Below are 14,027 nucleotides of genomic sequence, written 5' to 3'. Positions count from 1 at the left end.
AAACCTCAGCCCGCAAGCCCACGTCAATGGTCCTCATCCTCTTGTGAGTCCCTAAACTCAACTACAACATAAATTCCATAATCTATCTAAAAAACAAAAAATGCAACTAACGAGAACAGAAGAAAAACACTGCCATGAATAGCATCAAACTGCCATGGCAAGGACCCTTCTGGGCTGAAAAAGTAGTCTGCATAGAATTCCCGAACTGCAATGCCTGCAGTCCCAGGTCGTCTATGCAGGATCCTATCCAAACCCAAAACTGATGGCGTAGGAAATTTTTCCATGTCAACAGAAGGGGAAGCCTCGTGAATCCGGGTTAAGTTGTGTTGAACAACACAAACTTGAATTACCAGGGTAGCATCCTCCGGATCCATTTGTATGGATGACAAAAACACCCTCCACTTGCTAGAGAGCATTCCAAAAGCGCACTCAACATACTGACAGGCACGAGTCAACTGGTAGTTGAAAATACGCCTCCTGACATCCAAACCACGCTTTGGGAATGGCCGCTATAACATGGGTAGTCAATTTAAACCCTTCATCTGCTACGATCACAAATGGAGCCGGGGGACCTGCATATACGGGCAGTCTTCTGGACTCTGGCAGGGCAAGCTGGTTGGCACGAAGCCGCTCACCCATTCTAGAAGCACTAAAGACGCGAGCATCTGCAGTGCTTCCATAGGCCCCGATATCAACCATTATAAACCGGTAGTTACTGTCAGCAACACCCATAAGCACTACCGAAAAATATTGCTTATAATTGAAGAATCGGGTCCCTGAGTCAGGAGGCTTCTTCACACGAATGTACTTGCCATCCATTGCCCCGATGCAGTTCGGAAACTGCGCAGCAAGATTGAAGCCCTCAGCGATTCAAACCCAATCGTCTGCCTTGGGCTGTGGCATCACCGTCTCTCGGAGGTGATGCCAGATGACATGGCAAGTGTGACGCACAATCTGAGAAATCATCGAGGTTCCCAAAAGAAACTAAAAATTCAGGGATGCAAATGAGTTCCCAGTTGCCAGGAATCTGTTGACAAAAACAAAAAGGTGACATCATTAATTTGCCAAAGATCAGTCACATCATGAACATGGTTCATATAATGGTTGTTAGTAGACATATGTTACACATTCTATGTCCATTTTGTATACTATCATTTTATCCACAAAATTGTTTAACATCAGCTAAATACTTTCAACTATGGGTGGGGGTGTGGGCCCAATTCCTACAAGCTATGTTACATTTACTGTGGTCACTCCATTTCCATGCTGAATGTATGGGAAACGTAGAATGATGTGACCACTCAGCAGGATGATGACGTTGGCATACACCAAACTTAAAAGCTATAAATACAGGACTACCGTTTATCTTTGCATGTTATTTGTCTGGGAATAAGAAATAAAGGAAATAGACAATGGCAGAAATAAATAAGGGACAAAGACTGGTAACTTGAGCTAACATTAACACATGTCTAATACCAGCCAGTTTAAGAACCATGTTACTCATGAGAGAAGCAGTGCAGTACACATTACTGTTAAACAATAAATCACTACATATTGCTTACGTGACAATGAGCCTTTCCTCAGGAGTAATGCTGCACCTCATATTGGTGTCCATGAAGTTAAGGACAGTACGTAGAGACGACAGCAAGCAATCAAAGGTAGACACTGACATCTGACAGAACACAAAGAACTTCTCTGGATGCTGGCGAAGATCTGCGTAGAGGGTATGGAAGTGTCCTTTCCTGTACAGTTGGGACACAATGGGATGGACCCAAAATCTCTTTCTATCCGGTTCATCATCCAACAGAATGGACCGCTGTCCCCATCACCAAGAAATAAGCCAGTGCAGTACGACCTCCTCCTCTGAGTCATCCGCCATGGTGAAACCAAGACAGACAACATTAGAATCAAAGATCAGCAAAGCCAAGGAATGAAAAAAAACTCTGTACCCTGGAAACACTGCAGAAAATGGCCACCAAACACTCAGATGACCAGCATATATACCTGTATCCTGGGTGTGGATAGTAAAATCACACATTTCCTTCTTCTGTTTTTTTTCCGTTCCGCAAAACACACAATGGTCGTGTGCATGAGGCTTTACATGGAATTTATAACTACCTTTTTTGCTGACCTCCCTGAGGGGGAGGCATGCTGATTCCAATGGGTCCGCAAAAAACGCGGACAGCACACCGTGTGCTGTCCGCATCAGTATGTCCGTTCCGTTGCTCCGCAAAAAAAATAGTGCATGTCCTATTTTTTTCTAGTTTGCGGACAAGGATAGGCATGATTACAATGGATCCGTCATCCGTTATTTTTGCGGATCCGCAATTTGCGGACCGCAAAACACATACGGTCGTGTGCATGTAGCCTAAGTCTGTAGCTTTATATATCACAGATTCAAAATCTATGTTGAGTTGTATAGTTTGTAAGTTTTCAACATGAACATTCAAACAACCCTATAGTTTAATCCATGGTTTTCTTCAAGGTTCAGCGTGTACTTTCCTTGCAACATATTCTAAAGCAAATCACAAATGTTTTCATTTATTGTCTTTTTCAAATTTGAACAGTTTTTTTTAGAATTTAGATTTCTTGAAATGCTGTTTATATTTTTTTAAATGCTATTCCTAATTTACATGAAAGCAACAGAAACCTTTTCCACAATATCCTGCTGATACATTAATTGCATAGTACAACAATACATATTTTTGTTTTCATAGTGTGACAGCAGGAGATATGTTGATAAAGACTTTTTAAACATGTTCACACAATGTGACGAAGGTGAGAATAATAAAAGATTCTTTAGCACAGAAGAAACTTCATTCTGTAAGTGCAACTACTTTTTAGGCCTAATGCACACAACTGTATGTATTTTGCGGGCCGCAAAAAACGGATCCGCAAAAAATACGGATGACATCCGTGTGCATTCCATATTTTGCGGAACGGAACAGCTGGCCCCTAATAGAACAGTACTATCCTTGTCCATAATGCGGAACGGGAATACGTACATACGGAAACGGAATGCACACAGTACCTTCCGTTTTTTTTGCAGACCCATTGAAGTGAATGGTTCCGTATACGGTCCGCAAAAAAATCCAGAAACTTGCTATTAAAATGGACAACAGTTTCACCTGAAATTGAATCTTAGAAACTGGACAAAGAGGTTAAAGGGGTTAACAACATAAAAAATATTATTTAACATAATAACTGGTGTTGAGCGAATCCGTGGACTTCGATCGGAATTTCAAGGGTTTCTGTCATCAGAAAAATTGTTATGTATAACTGTATGATTTAACTCCTTGCCTGCCACCGCTCCCCCAAAATAAAGACTTTTATTATATGTTAATGAGTCTCCAGGTGCTAGTGGGGCGTTGCTGCAGCACCTAGAGGCTCTGTCTTCTCACCCTTAGGCACGCCCATGTCCATTTGATTGATGTCCTAGTTCTCCTCAGTGCCCTGTACGGAGCCTCTAGGTGCTGCAGCAATGCCCCACTAGCACCTAGAGGCTCATTAACATATTATAAAAGTATTTTGAAGGAACGGCGGCAGGCAGGGAGTTAAAAATCATACAGTTATGTTTTGATGACATTAGCACATAGCTAATGTCAGCCAGCTACACATAACGATTCTTCTGATGACAGAAACCCTTTCAGGGAAAACTTGATTCACCACAAAGACAAATTTCCTCATGCTTCGTGGTAGCAAATCGATTTTTGTCTAAAATGGTGGTAAAAATGTTTTTAAAAGAATCATACTTACCTCATCCGTTTGAGCACACAGAGCTGGCCGCCTCATCTTGATTGAAGATCTCGCACGAAGCAGCCAAATTGAATTTTCCAATACTTCACTCATTTCTAATAATTACATTAAAAGTACAAATATATTTATGCAGCCAACTTGCAAATAAACCAGAATTTTTCACTCTACGGAGAAAGTCTTCTGCTGTTAAAACTAGAGTTGAGCGAACAGATTCTTAATGGATCAGATGTGTTATGCATTTCACAAAAGTTTACTTCCGAACAAATCCGATGTGCTGGCAATTCAATTTGGACGAATCAAGCAAATTCAAATTCAGCACACTAGTGAAAGAAACAGGGAAAGTAGACCTGCCCATAATATCTTGCAGTCAGCCTGACAGCCAATCAAGAGAGAGGATATTGGCTGGTCTATCGGGCACTGTGTTTGCTCCCAAACATGGACACCATTCTGAGCTCAGTCATTAATGTTATAGTACTGTACATGTCACAGACATATCAATTAGACCCACAATGTAAGACATTTTAGGTCCTTACAGGGACCGTGTTAGGAATGGAGAAGATATATTTTGTTAAGGACTGTATATTGCATTATTTCATAGAAAGGTTTTATCATTAGAAACACAGTAGGGTGAGTAAAGTGTATTAGACAGCCTAATTTAACAGGCAATTGTTGAAAGGAATTGTTCCTTTCCGGCAATCGCCTGCTCACTAGTGGAGGAGACCACTGCTATTACATTCAGCAATCTCCTGCTCACTATAGGGAGGAGCGGTCGTTATACCATCACTCTTCCCTATACTGAATCATTGTTTGTCGGTAGCAGATTGTGATTGGACACCACGATCTGCCGCATGCAAACGATGATTTTTTAACATGTCAAAAGATTTGGACTGCCTGATGAATGAACACTTACTCGTTCATCAGGCAGTCGGCGACAGTATTACACTGCCAGATGAAAGCTAACGAGCATTACTACAAACGCTTGTTATGCCTCATTCACACATCAGTGTTCAGTCATTTCCATTAGTGATTTTGAGCCAAAACCAGGTGCGGCTCTAAACATAGAACAGATCTTTCCCTTATACCTTATGTCTGTGGAGGCTCCAATCCTGGTTTTGGCTCACAATTAGGCCTCGTTCACATTTCCCAGTATCATAATGCCATCTCCCCCCCCCAATGTGCCAGTATCAAGTGCCTCTCTCCTTCCCACCCACCATGTGCCAGTATCATAGTGCCAAACCCCCCATGTGCCAGTATCAAGTGCCTCTCTCTTCCCCCCATGTCCCAGTATCATAGTGCCATCTCCCCCCCCAAAAAAAGTGCCAGTATCAAGTGCCTCTCCCCCCCATGTGCCAGTATCATAGTGCCAAACCCACCCATGTGCCACTATCAAGTGCCAACCCCCCCCAAGTGCCAGTATCAAGAGCCTCTCTCCTCCCCCCATGTCCCAGTATCATAGTGCCACCCCCCCATGTCCCAGTATCATAGTGCCATCTCCCCCCCAAAAAAGTGCCAGTATCAAGAGCATCTCCCCCCATGTCCCAGTATCATAGTGCCATCTCCCCCCATGTGCCAGTATCAAGTGCCTCTCTCTTCCCCCCCATGTCCCAGTATCATAGTGCCATCTCCCCCCCCCAAAAAAAGTGCCAGTATCAAGTGCCTCTCCCCCCCATGTGCCAATATCATAGTGCCAAACCCACCCATGTGCCACTATCAAGTGCCAACCCCCCCCAAGTGCCAGTATCAAGAGCCTCTCTCCTCCCCCCATGTCCCAGTATCATAGTGCCACCCCCCCATGTCCCAGTATCATAGTGCCATCTCCCCCCCAAAAAAGTGCCAGTATCAAGAGCATCTCCCCCCATGTCCCAGTATCATAGTGCCATCTCCCCCCCCCCCAAAAGTGCCAGTATCAAGTGCCTCTCTCCTCATACTGGCACTTTTTTTTTGGGGGGGGGGGAGATGGCACTATGATACTGGGACATGGGGGGGGAGGAGAGAGGCACTTGATACTGGCACTTTTGGGGGGAAGATGGCACTATGATACTGGGACATGGGGGGGAGAGGCTCTTGATACCTTGAACGTTGCCTATACACAAAATTAAGTTGGATGTGAAATGCGAGTAATTTAAGTAAGCTTACTCGCATTGCGCATCCAACTTTTATCATGGTCTAGATAACCGTAATTCTCACATCCGACAGTACATTCTAGCATGGAGGCGTTCCCATGGTGATGGGGATGCTCCATGCGCACGGGAAGTCGGCACTCGGCAGACTCAGCAACGGGCACTGACTGGAGCGGGCAAGGAGCATGGAGTCCCCCGGACATGTAAGAAGAACTGCTTTTGGGAAGTGGCAACAACTTAAAAAAAATAATAAACAAATATTCGAATTAACGAATATATAGCACTATATTTGAAATATTCGCGAATTAGCGAAGTGCCGATATTCGCAATTAAAATTCGCTATTTGAATATTCGCGCTCAACACTAGATTTGGAAGCCAAAAGCAGGAGTGGTCCAAAACACAGAAGACATGCAAATATTTCCATCACATGTTATTTCTATTTTGGACCCACTCCTGATTTTGCTTTACCAATATTGATCAAATACTGACAGTTAGGATGCTCAAGTTACATGATCTGCTTTTTTGTGCTGTTCTTCTGACGGATCAAAAGAACTGAAAAATAAACAGTGATATGAACACAGTCTTACTGCCACCACGCATACCACAGTCATTGGGCCGCTACTTGTATCTTGGGCCACTGCACGGTTAAGTCCACGCTGATAAATTAGAACTGATGCTAACATTGACCTGTAAGGCTGAGTTCACACTTCTGTTATTTGGTACGTTTTTTCCATCACTTATTGTGAGGCAAGTTCAGGAGCCAAGCCTACTCTCGGATTAGGTATCATGAATAGATCTGTACTTGTTCTGTGGTTTTGACCTGCACCTGCTTTGGGCTGACAATAACTGATGAGAATAACTGACCAAGTAAGTGAAGTGTGAAATAAGCTTAATCGTGACGCACAGTCTTGCTACAGAAGGGATTCAAATGCATGTGTTTTCACTGCCACAACATGGATTAAAAAAACCTTATTTTTTCACCACAACTTTATTAGCGTGGCCTCCATGTCCTTTTTGTCCCATTAAAGAGTCATTGGGACACCTGCAGAGGTGCACAGCGTTTTTTGTTTTACTGAAGGATGTTGTATGCCTTTTTTTTTGTTTTTGTTTAGCAGGGGTTAGGTGGGAATGTTTGCATGTACAATGATGTACGTGTCCTTATATGTGACTTGCCTGTCATTCTGATGCACAGTAACTGTTTCGCTGCCAGAAAGGACTAGCTATGCATGTTGCTGCACTGCACAGTGATGTACACAGGATGCATTCTCCCTAAAGTTTAACTCCAGGCAGGGATAGACCTAATTTAATGTGCTTCTTGACAAATTAATTTGTAACAAAGCACTTTTTGGGGAAAAATATGGCCAATCAACTGAATAATTTTTTTAAAAACTTCAGTCACCTCTAATTATAATGTAGAATTTTTTATCATCATACAGTTGTAGTTATTAATAAATTATAACACAGGGTCATTAAAATACTTAATTGGTTACTGCATAGATTGGAAAACAATTAATGAGAACAAATATGCAGGCACAAATAAGGAGACAACTAATGAAAAACCTCTTAGGACTGAGTGTGTAAACTTAAAGGAGTTGTCCGGGTTCAGAGCTGAACTCGGACATCCCTCCATTTTCCCCCCGGCAGCCCCCCTGACAGGAGCATCAGAGCAGTTTATGCTCCGATGCTCTCCTTTGCCCTGCGCTAAATCGCGCAGGGCAAAGGCATTTTTTGGAGATCCGGTGACGTACCGGGGCTCTCCATGGGGCTACCAGGAACCCCGGTGATGTCACCGGCATTGATGGGCGGGATTTAGCTCTGCCCTAGCCAGTAAAACGGCTAGGGCAGAGCTAAAGCCCGCCCCTCAGAGCCGGTGACGTCACCGAACACACTGCCGGAAGTTACCGCCCGACAGTGTGTAATTAAAAACAAAAGAGCCCGTGCCCTGCGCGATCTAGCGCAGGGGGGCTGCCTGGGTGAAAATAAGAGTATGTCCGGGTTCAGCTCTGAACCCGGACAACCCCTTTAAAGGGTAACTGTCATATTATTATTATTTTTTATAGTTTATAAGAGCTAAGTATGTATACATGAGTTAGTCTGTCAATGATTGTCAAAATATCTGTAATTACCTTATAATAACAGCTTTGATTAATTTCCTCTCTCACTTTCCACTGCTCCCTTAAAAGACTGTTACTAGGGCTTGTCTGTCTCCCAACTTAATGTAAACAGAAGACAGAGGGGCGGTCCTTCACACTGCATACCTGCATTAGGCTTCAGAGTGAGGAGGCGTGTCTCTCAGTAATCCAATCTGATTGGCTGGCAGGGAGCTGCTGGCTACAGCAAGTGTGTATGGGAAGTGAGGAAAAGCAGTTTTGGCCTCAGAGAACTGGCAGAGTAACCATCTTGAGAAGGTCCTCATATTGTAAGTTTGCAAAGTAAGTCATATTCATATTATAAAGTGAATAGAAAATTGGCAAAATTCTAATCCATACATTCACTGTTTGCAGAATTCAATGTTTACACAATCAATAGACTTTTGCATAATAGAAATAAAAAAAATAAAAAAATAATGCAGAATAATTGATAGATACTAAAATGGTGTAATATCATGGGGCCCTTGCTTTTGCTGGAAAATATTTCTAAATCTCAATAAAGACTGGATTAAAAAATTAATAAAAATGTGGAAATATTCTGTTCTAACCATTTCTTCTGACAGCGCTTAAAGTAGCTGATTTTTTATAAGATAGGCTAAGAAAATCAGTTCGGTGACGTTGCTAGCCATGGGCGTCTGTGAACTGAGTTCTGCCTCTGCAGCTGCTGCACTGCGCCGCAGAGTGAGGAGCATGCACGCGCCCTGATAAATCACCAGGGCCGGGCGCGCACGCAGTACGAAGCTCCGCCCACCTTCCGGGCGGGAAAGACATTGCGGAGCCGGAGCAAGAAGAAGAGCCACAGTGTGCCGGCCGCTTCAGGACTCCACAACCACAGGCAGCCTGAATGAATGAGCGAGAGCGACACTAACACAGTGAGTGACTTACAGTCAGTGTCACAGACCAGTCAGTGTGACAGTACTCCCTGAGTGTTAGGTGTGGGGTGACCAGGCAGTATATGAAGGGGCAATACTGCCTGGTATTATATGGACAGCAGATATGGCATCCTCTGGGCAGTACTGTCTATGGTCAATTCATCCTTCACAAGCACCCTGAATGCCACCTGCTTGGCTATCAGTGAATGACAGTCAGTCAGTGTCACAGTGTGACTACTGAGTCACTCCCTGACCCTGAGTGTTAGGTGTGGGGTGAGTCACTGATAGCCAAGCAGCAGGCAGTGAAGTGCCATGAGAGCCAGGCCAAGCAGGTGGCAGTCAGGGTGCTGGTGAAGGATGACCATAGACAGTACTGCGCAGAGGATGCCATCTCTGCTGTCCATATACCAGGCAGTAATGCCCCTTCAATCATATACTGCCTGGTCAGGGTGACCGGGCAGGCAGGCGGTATATGAAGGGGTAATACTGGTGGTAGGCCTGGTATTCTGCAGACCATTTGCTTGTAAGTTACATATGACAAAAGCCTGAAAGCGTTCAGGTACAGAACACAACATTTCATTTGTTGGCGACAAAATGAAAATTAACATATTGCTGAATGCTGAGACTATAACAAAGGGGTGCAAAAATAATATCAAATTAATAGACATTCAAGTGAAATAAGAAGAATTGGTCTTTCCTTTTGTGGTGGCTTCCTATTTTAAAGTTTAGTCCCTGTACACAAACGGGGTTCTGTTCCACCCTCTTATATCTGCAGTTAGGCTTCATACACACCCCTCCCCTTCATTACATTCTCAGAAACAAGCAGAGCATGGATGTCAAAAAAATTATGCCCCCCCCCCCCAAGGAAAAATTTCTGCGGATGCCCATGTTGCTAGCGTTGGCTACAAAATACTGCTGCACTCCATGATAATCAGGTTTATTAATATCTGTTGTTTCCTTGTATTATAACTGGAAGTGTACCTGCCAAGGAACAGGGATATCCAGCTACTAAGAACGGCACAACAATCACTCCCAAACATGTCTAGTGAGAGGCATATTGTACATGGTATTCAAGATTATTTCATCTACACAGACTGTCATGACCATGATTATAAGAAGAATGCCTGGCGAGTCCTGCTTGGAAAACCGCCCAGGATCATTGCCTATATTACACACTGCTACAGTACAGTTTTCAAAATACTACTACAAAGTGGATGAACCACTGACAAATGATCCTCCAACTGATTAGTGTGAATAAGGGTCCATTCACACGTCCGTAATTTGGGTCTGCATTCGTTCCGCAATTTGCGGACCCATTCACTTTTAATGGGGCTGGAACGGATGCAAATCCACATTTCCTGGATCCGCATCCGTTTTTTTGGGATCCGCATCCGTTTTTTTGGGATCTGTTTTTTCGGGATCCGCAATTTCGTTCCTGGAAAAAATAGAACAAGTCCTATTCTTGTCCGCAATTGCGGACCAGAAAAGGCATTTTCTATTATAGTGTCGGTGATGTGCGGATCCTCAAATTGCAGATCTCACATTGCAGGTGTCCGTGTTTTGCGGATCCGCAATTTGCAAATCCGCAAAACACTTACGGACGTGTGAATGGACCCTAAATCACTTCACTGCTTGGCAGGAAAATTTTCAGTTACTATACAAGGAAACAACAGATTTTATTGCACCTGATAATTATGGAGTGCAGCGGTATCTTGTAGCCAATGCTCACAATCTCACTCAGACTGAAATGATGTTATTAGTGAATCAACTATTTCTAAGGCCCCTTACAGACGAGCGTGAGCGGATTAGGTCCGGATGCGTTGCGGATGTGTTCAGTGAAAAATGTGCGACTGAATAAAGCAAGTTTATTCAGTTTTGTCTTTGATCGCGTTCAGTTGCTCAGTTTTTGGGTGCAATGCAATTCAATGCGTTTTGCACGCGCGTGATAAAAAACGGAATGTTTACAAACAACATCTCTTAGCAACCATCAGTGAAAAACGCATAGCATCCGCACTTGCTTGCGGATGTGATGCAATTTTCACACAGCCCCATTCTCTTCTATGGGGCCAGCGGTGCGTGACAATCGCAGAATATGGAGCGCTCTGCGATTTTCGCGCAACGCACAAGTGATGCGTGAAAACCAACGCTTATGTACACAGACCCATTGGAACGAATGGGTCCGGATACGGTGCGGGCGCAATGCGTTCGCAACACGCATTGCACCCGCATGGAATACTCGCTCGTGTGAAAGGGGCCTAAGTGTTCTAACTGCTGGGAGAAACTGTAAAATATTGATTCATTTTTCATCTAATGTGATACAAAATCATTTTAGTATCTGTTAGTTATTGTGCAGATTATATGACGGCTTGCATCAAGGAAGCCTATAAGAGGCATTCTGTGCTGAATTCTGTCATAATCTGGCCGTAAACTTCAATTATGACTGAATGCAATACATAATGGCTCCTATAGGCTTCCGTGGTGCATGCCGTCATAGAATTCAGTTTTAGCCCGTGGTAGCAGAATCCATAATGGGATTTTTAGATAACCCTTATGGACTTGCAAATCACAAGTTCACTCAACACTACCAGGGGGAACTCCATTTGTTCTGGATAAAAAAAGGTTCAGAAATTGGTTATAGCAGAACGGTTTAAAGGGAATCTGTCATTGTGATCTTGGAATACAGTATTATCTGCAGTAATACATGCATAGTGCTGCAGATCACTTTTTCCCCCTACTAACCCCTGTACTACTGCAGTCAGGTTTTAAAGCTGCCATGAAATACATTGTGAGGACTGCTGGGCATGCACACAGGAGTCCTCTCCATTAGCTTAGCACAGCATAGCAGCCTGGACTGTGTTTTTCAGTGCAGCTTTGAGTGCTGACAGTGAGTGAACAGTAGGCAGTAGGACAATAAAAAATGGGGACCACTCATTTATTACTGTAGATAAAAATAGTGGTAGGTTGTGGTGGCTCACTAGCAAGTAGTTAAGGTATGGTGCTGCAAGCTCATATAGAGGGAATCACCCCACCCTCTCTTAAAGGCAAATGTAGTAATAGAGTAATGAGCGAGCACTTATACACTTGGCAACCAAATTGACATGTGCAGAAAATATTTATTATATCCCCATAAAATACAAGTAATAAAATTTCTAAGAACAATGTAGCAATAATATACAACATTACAATCACATATATTGTGGTAGATATGATCAACACTATATTCATATGACTCAATAGTGTCGATAAATTCAATAATATATATCACACCAAGAAACTTCAAGTATATGCTGTTATTTGGGAAAGAGGGGGTATTATCTTCTAGCGCTCTATCCCAATTTGGGAAACTGAATGTCACTGAAAATGTTGTAGGTGTATTCACTGGGAGCGCAACATGTTCATAAAGTGTCCACAGGAATCCTGATAATGTGAAAAGTCTCTTATAGCATATACTTTTATGGTCGATATGAGCTTTGGATTGAAGAAAACTTTAAATCGATATTTGGCTTACCGTCTAGCGTCTGCTGTCTCCCTATTGCTTCAATGGAGCTTTAAATATTTGCCGGCTTATTCAGTCGCTCCATACAGCAAGCTGGTTTAAATTTCGCGGGAGTTCCAAAGATCGCGGGAGTTGCCACTCTGTTCCGCAATTTCCTTTGGTGCAGCTTTCGACGATAAGAATAGTTAATCCTTTACTGTAGAGATTTTCTTCTGTATGGCCATACAGTATTATCGGAGGCTTTTCAATGCAGGTACATCACTTGTTTCACCATACGCGTTACGGGTAGATTCACTCTCCCTTCCTCAGTGGTCCCACTGAGGAAGGGAGAGTGAATCTACCCGTAACGCGTATGGTGAAACAAGTGATGTACCTGCATTGAAAAGCCTCCGATAATACTGTATGGCCATACAGAAGAAAATCTCTACAGTAAAGGATTAACTATTCTTATCGTCGAAAGCTGCACCAAAGGAAATTGCGGAACAGAGTGGCAACTCCCGCGATCTTTGGAACTCCCGCGAAATTTAAACCAGCTTGCTGTATGGAGCGACTGAATAAGCCGGCAAATATTTAAAGCTCCATTGAAGCAATAGGGAGACAGCAGACGCTAGACGGTAAGCCAAATATCGATTTAAAGTTTTCTTCAATCCAAAGCTCATATCGAGCTTAAAAGGATATGCTATAAGAGACTTTTCACATTATCAGGATTCCTGTGGACACTTTATGAACATGTTGCGCTCCCAGTGAATACACCTACAACATTTTCAGTGACATTCAGTTTCCCAAATTGGGATAGAGCGCTAGAAGATAATACCCCCTCTTTCCCAAATAACAGCATATACTTGAAGTTTCTTGGTGTGATATATATTATTGAATTTATCGACACTATTGAGTCATATGAACATAGTGTTGATCATATCTACGACAATATATGTGATTGTAATGTTGTATATTATTGCTACATTGTTCTTATAAATTTTATTACTTGTATTTTATGGGGATATAATAAATATTTTCTGCACATGTCAATTTGGTTGCCAAGTGTATGAGTGCTCGCTTATTACTGTAGATAGTATACCAGAACTCTAGGAAAACAATTTTTCTTTAAAGATCTCAAAAGCTTAGATTATTCCTTAGCATATATGTATAGAATTCTTGTTTGAATATAGATAGAGTCTAAGCAAGTATGTTTTTCACCTTTAGTACAGATTGGTTCATTCTATAGAGTTTTTTTTAACTTCATCTGGATGAATAGGAGGAGATAAACTTCTAAAGGCTGACCATTCATTCAGTTTCTGGTAATAAATCATAATTTCCAATAATTGCCTGTATGAGGAGGCGAGAGCTAAATTTACAGGTAGCAATTACTTCTGCTGCATGAGGATAAATGCTTGTTACTGTGATCACACATTCCCATACAAACTTATAGTTCCTGGGAAGCAGATCTCTGTTTGCACAGGATGATCTACTTCCCAGAAACAATAAATTTGGATGCTGCATCAACAATGCTTTCAACCGATGACCGATTGTCGGCAATAGTTGACTGTACGAAGGCTAATCAGCCCATTTAAAAGGTTCTTAACATGTACCCTTCCCAATACACGGGTTATCCAACCCCTATAATGACCCCAC

This window comes from Bufo bufo, chromosome 2 (genome assembly GCF_905171765.1).
Source record: "Bufo bufo chromosome 2, aBufBuf1.1, whole genome shotgun sequence".
Lineage (NCBI taxonomy): Eukaryota > Metazoa > Chordata > Amphibia > Anura > Bufonidae > Bufo > Bufo bufo.
Note: the sequence above shows the minus strand (reverse complement) of the source record.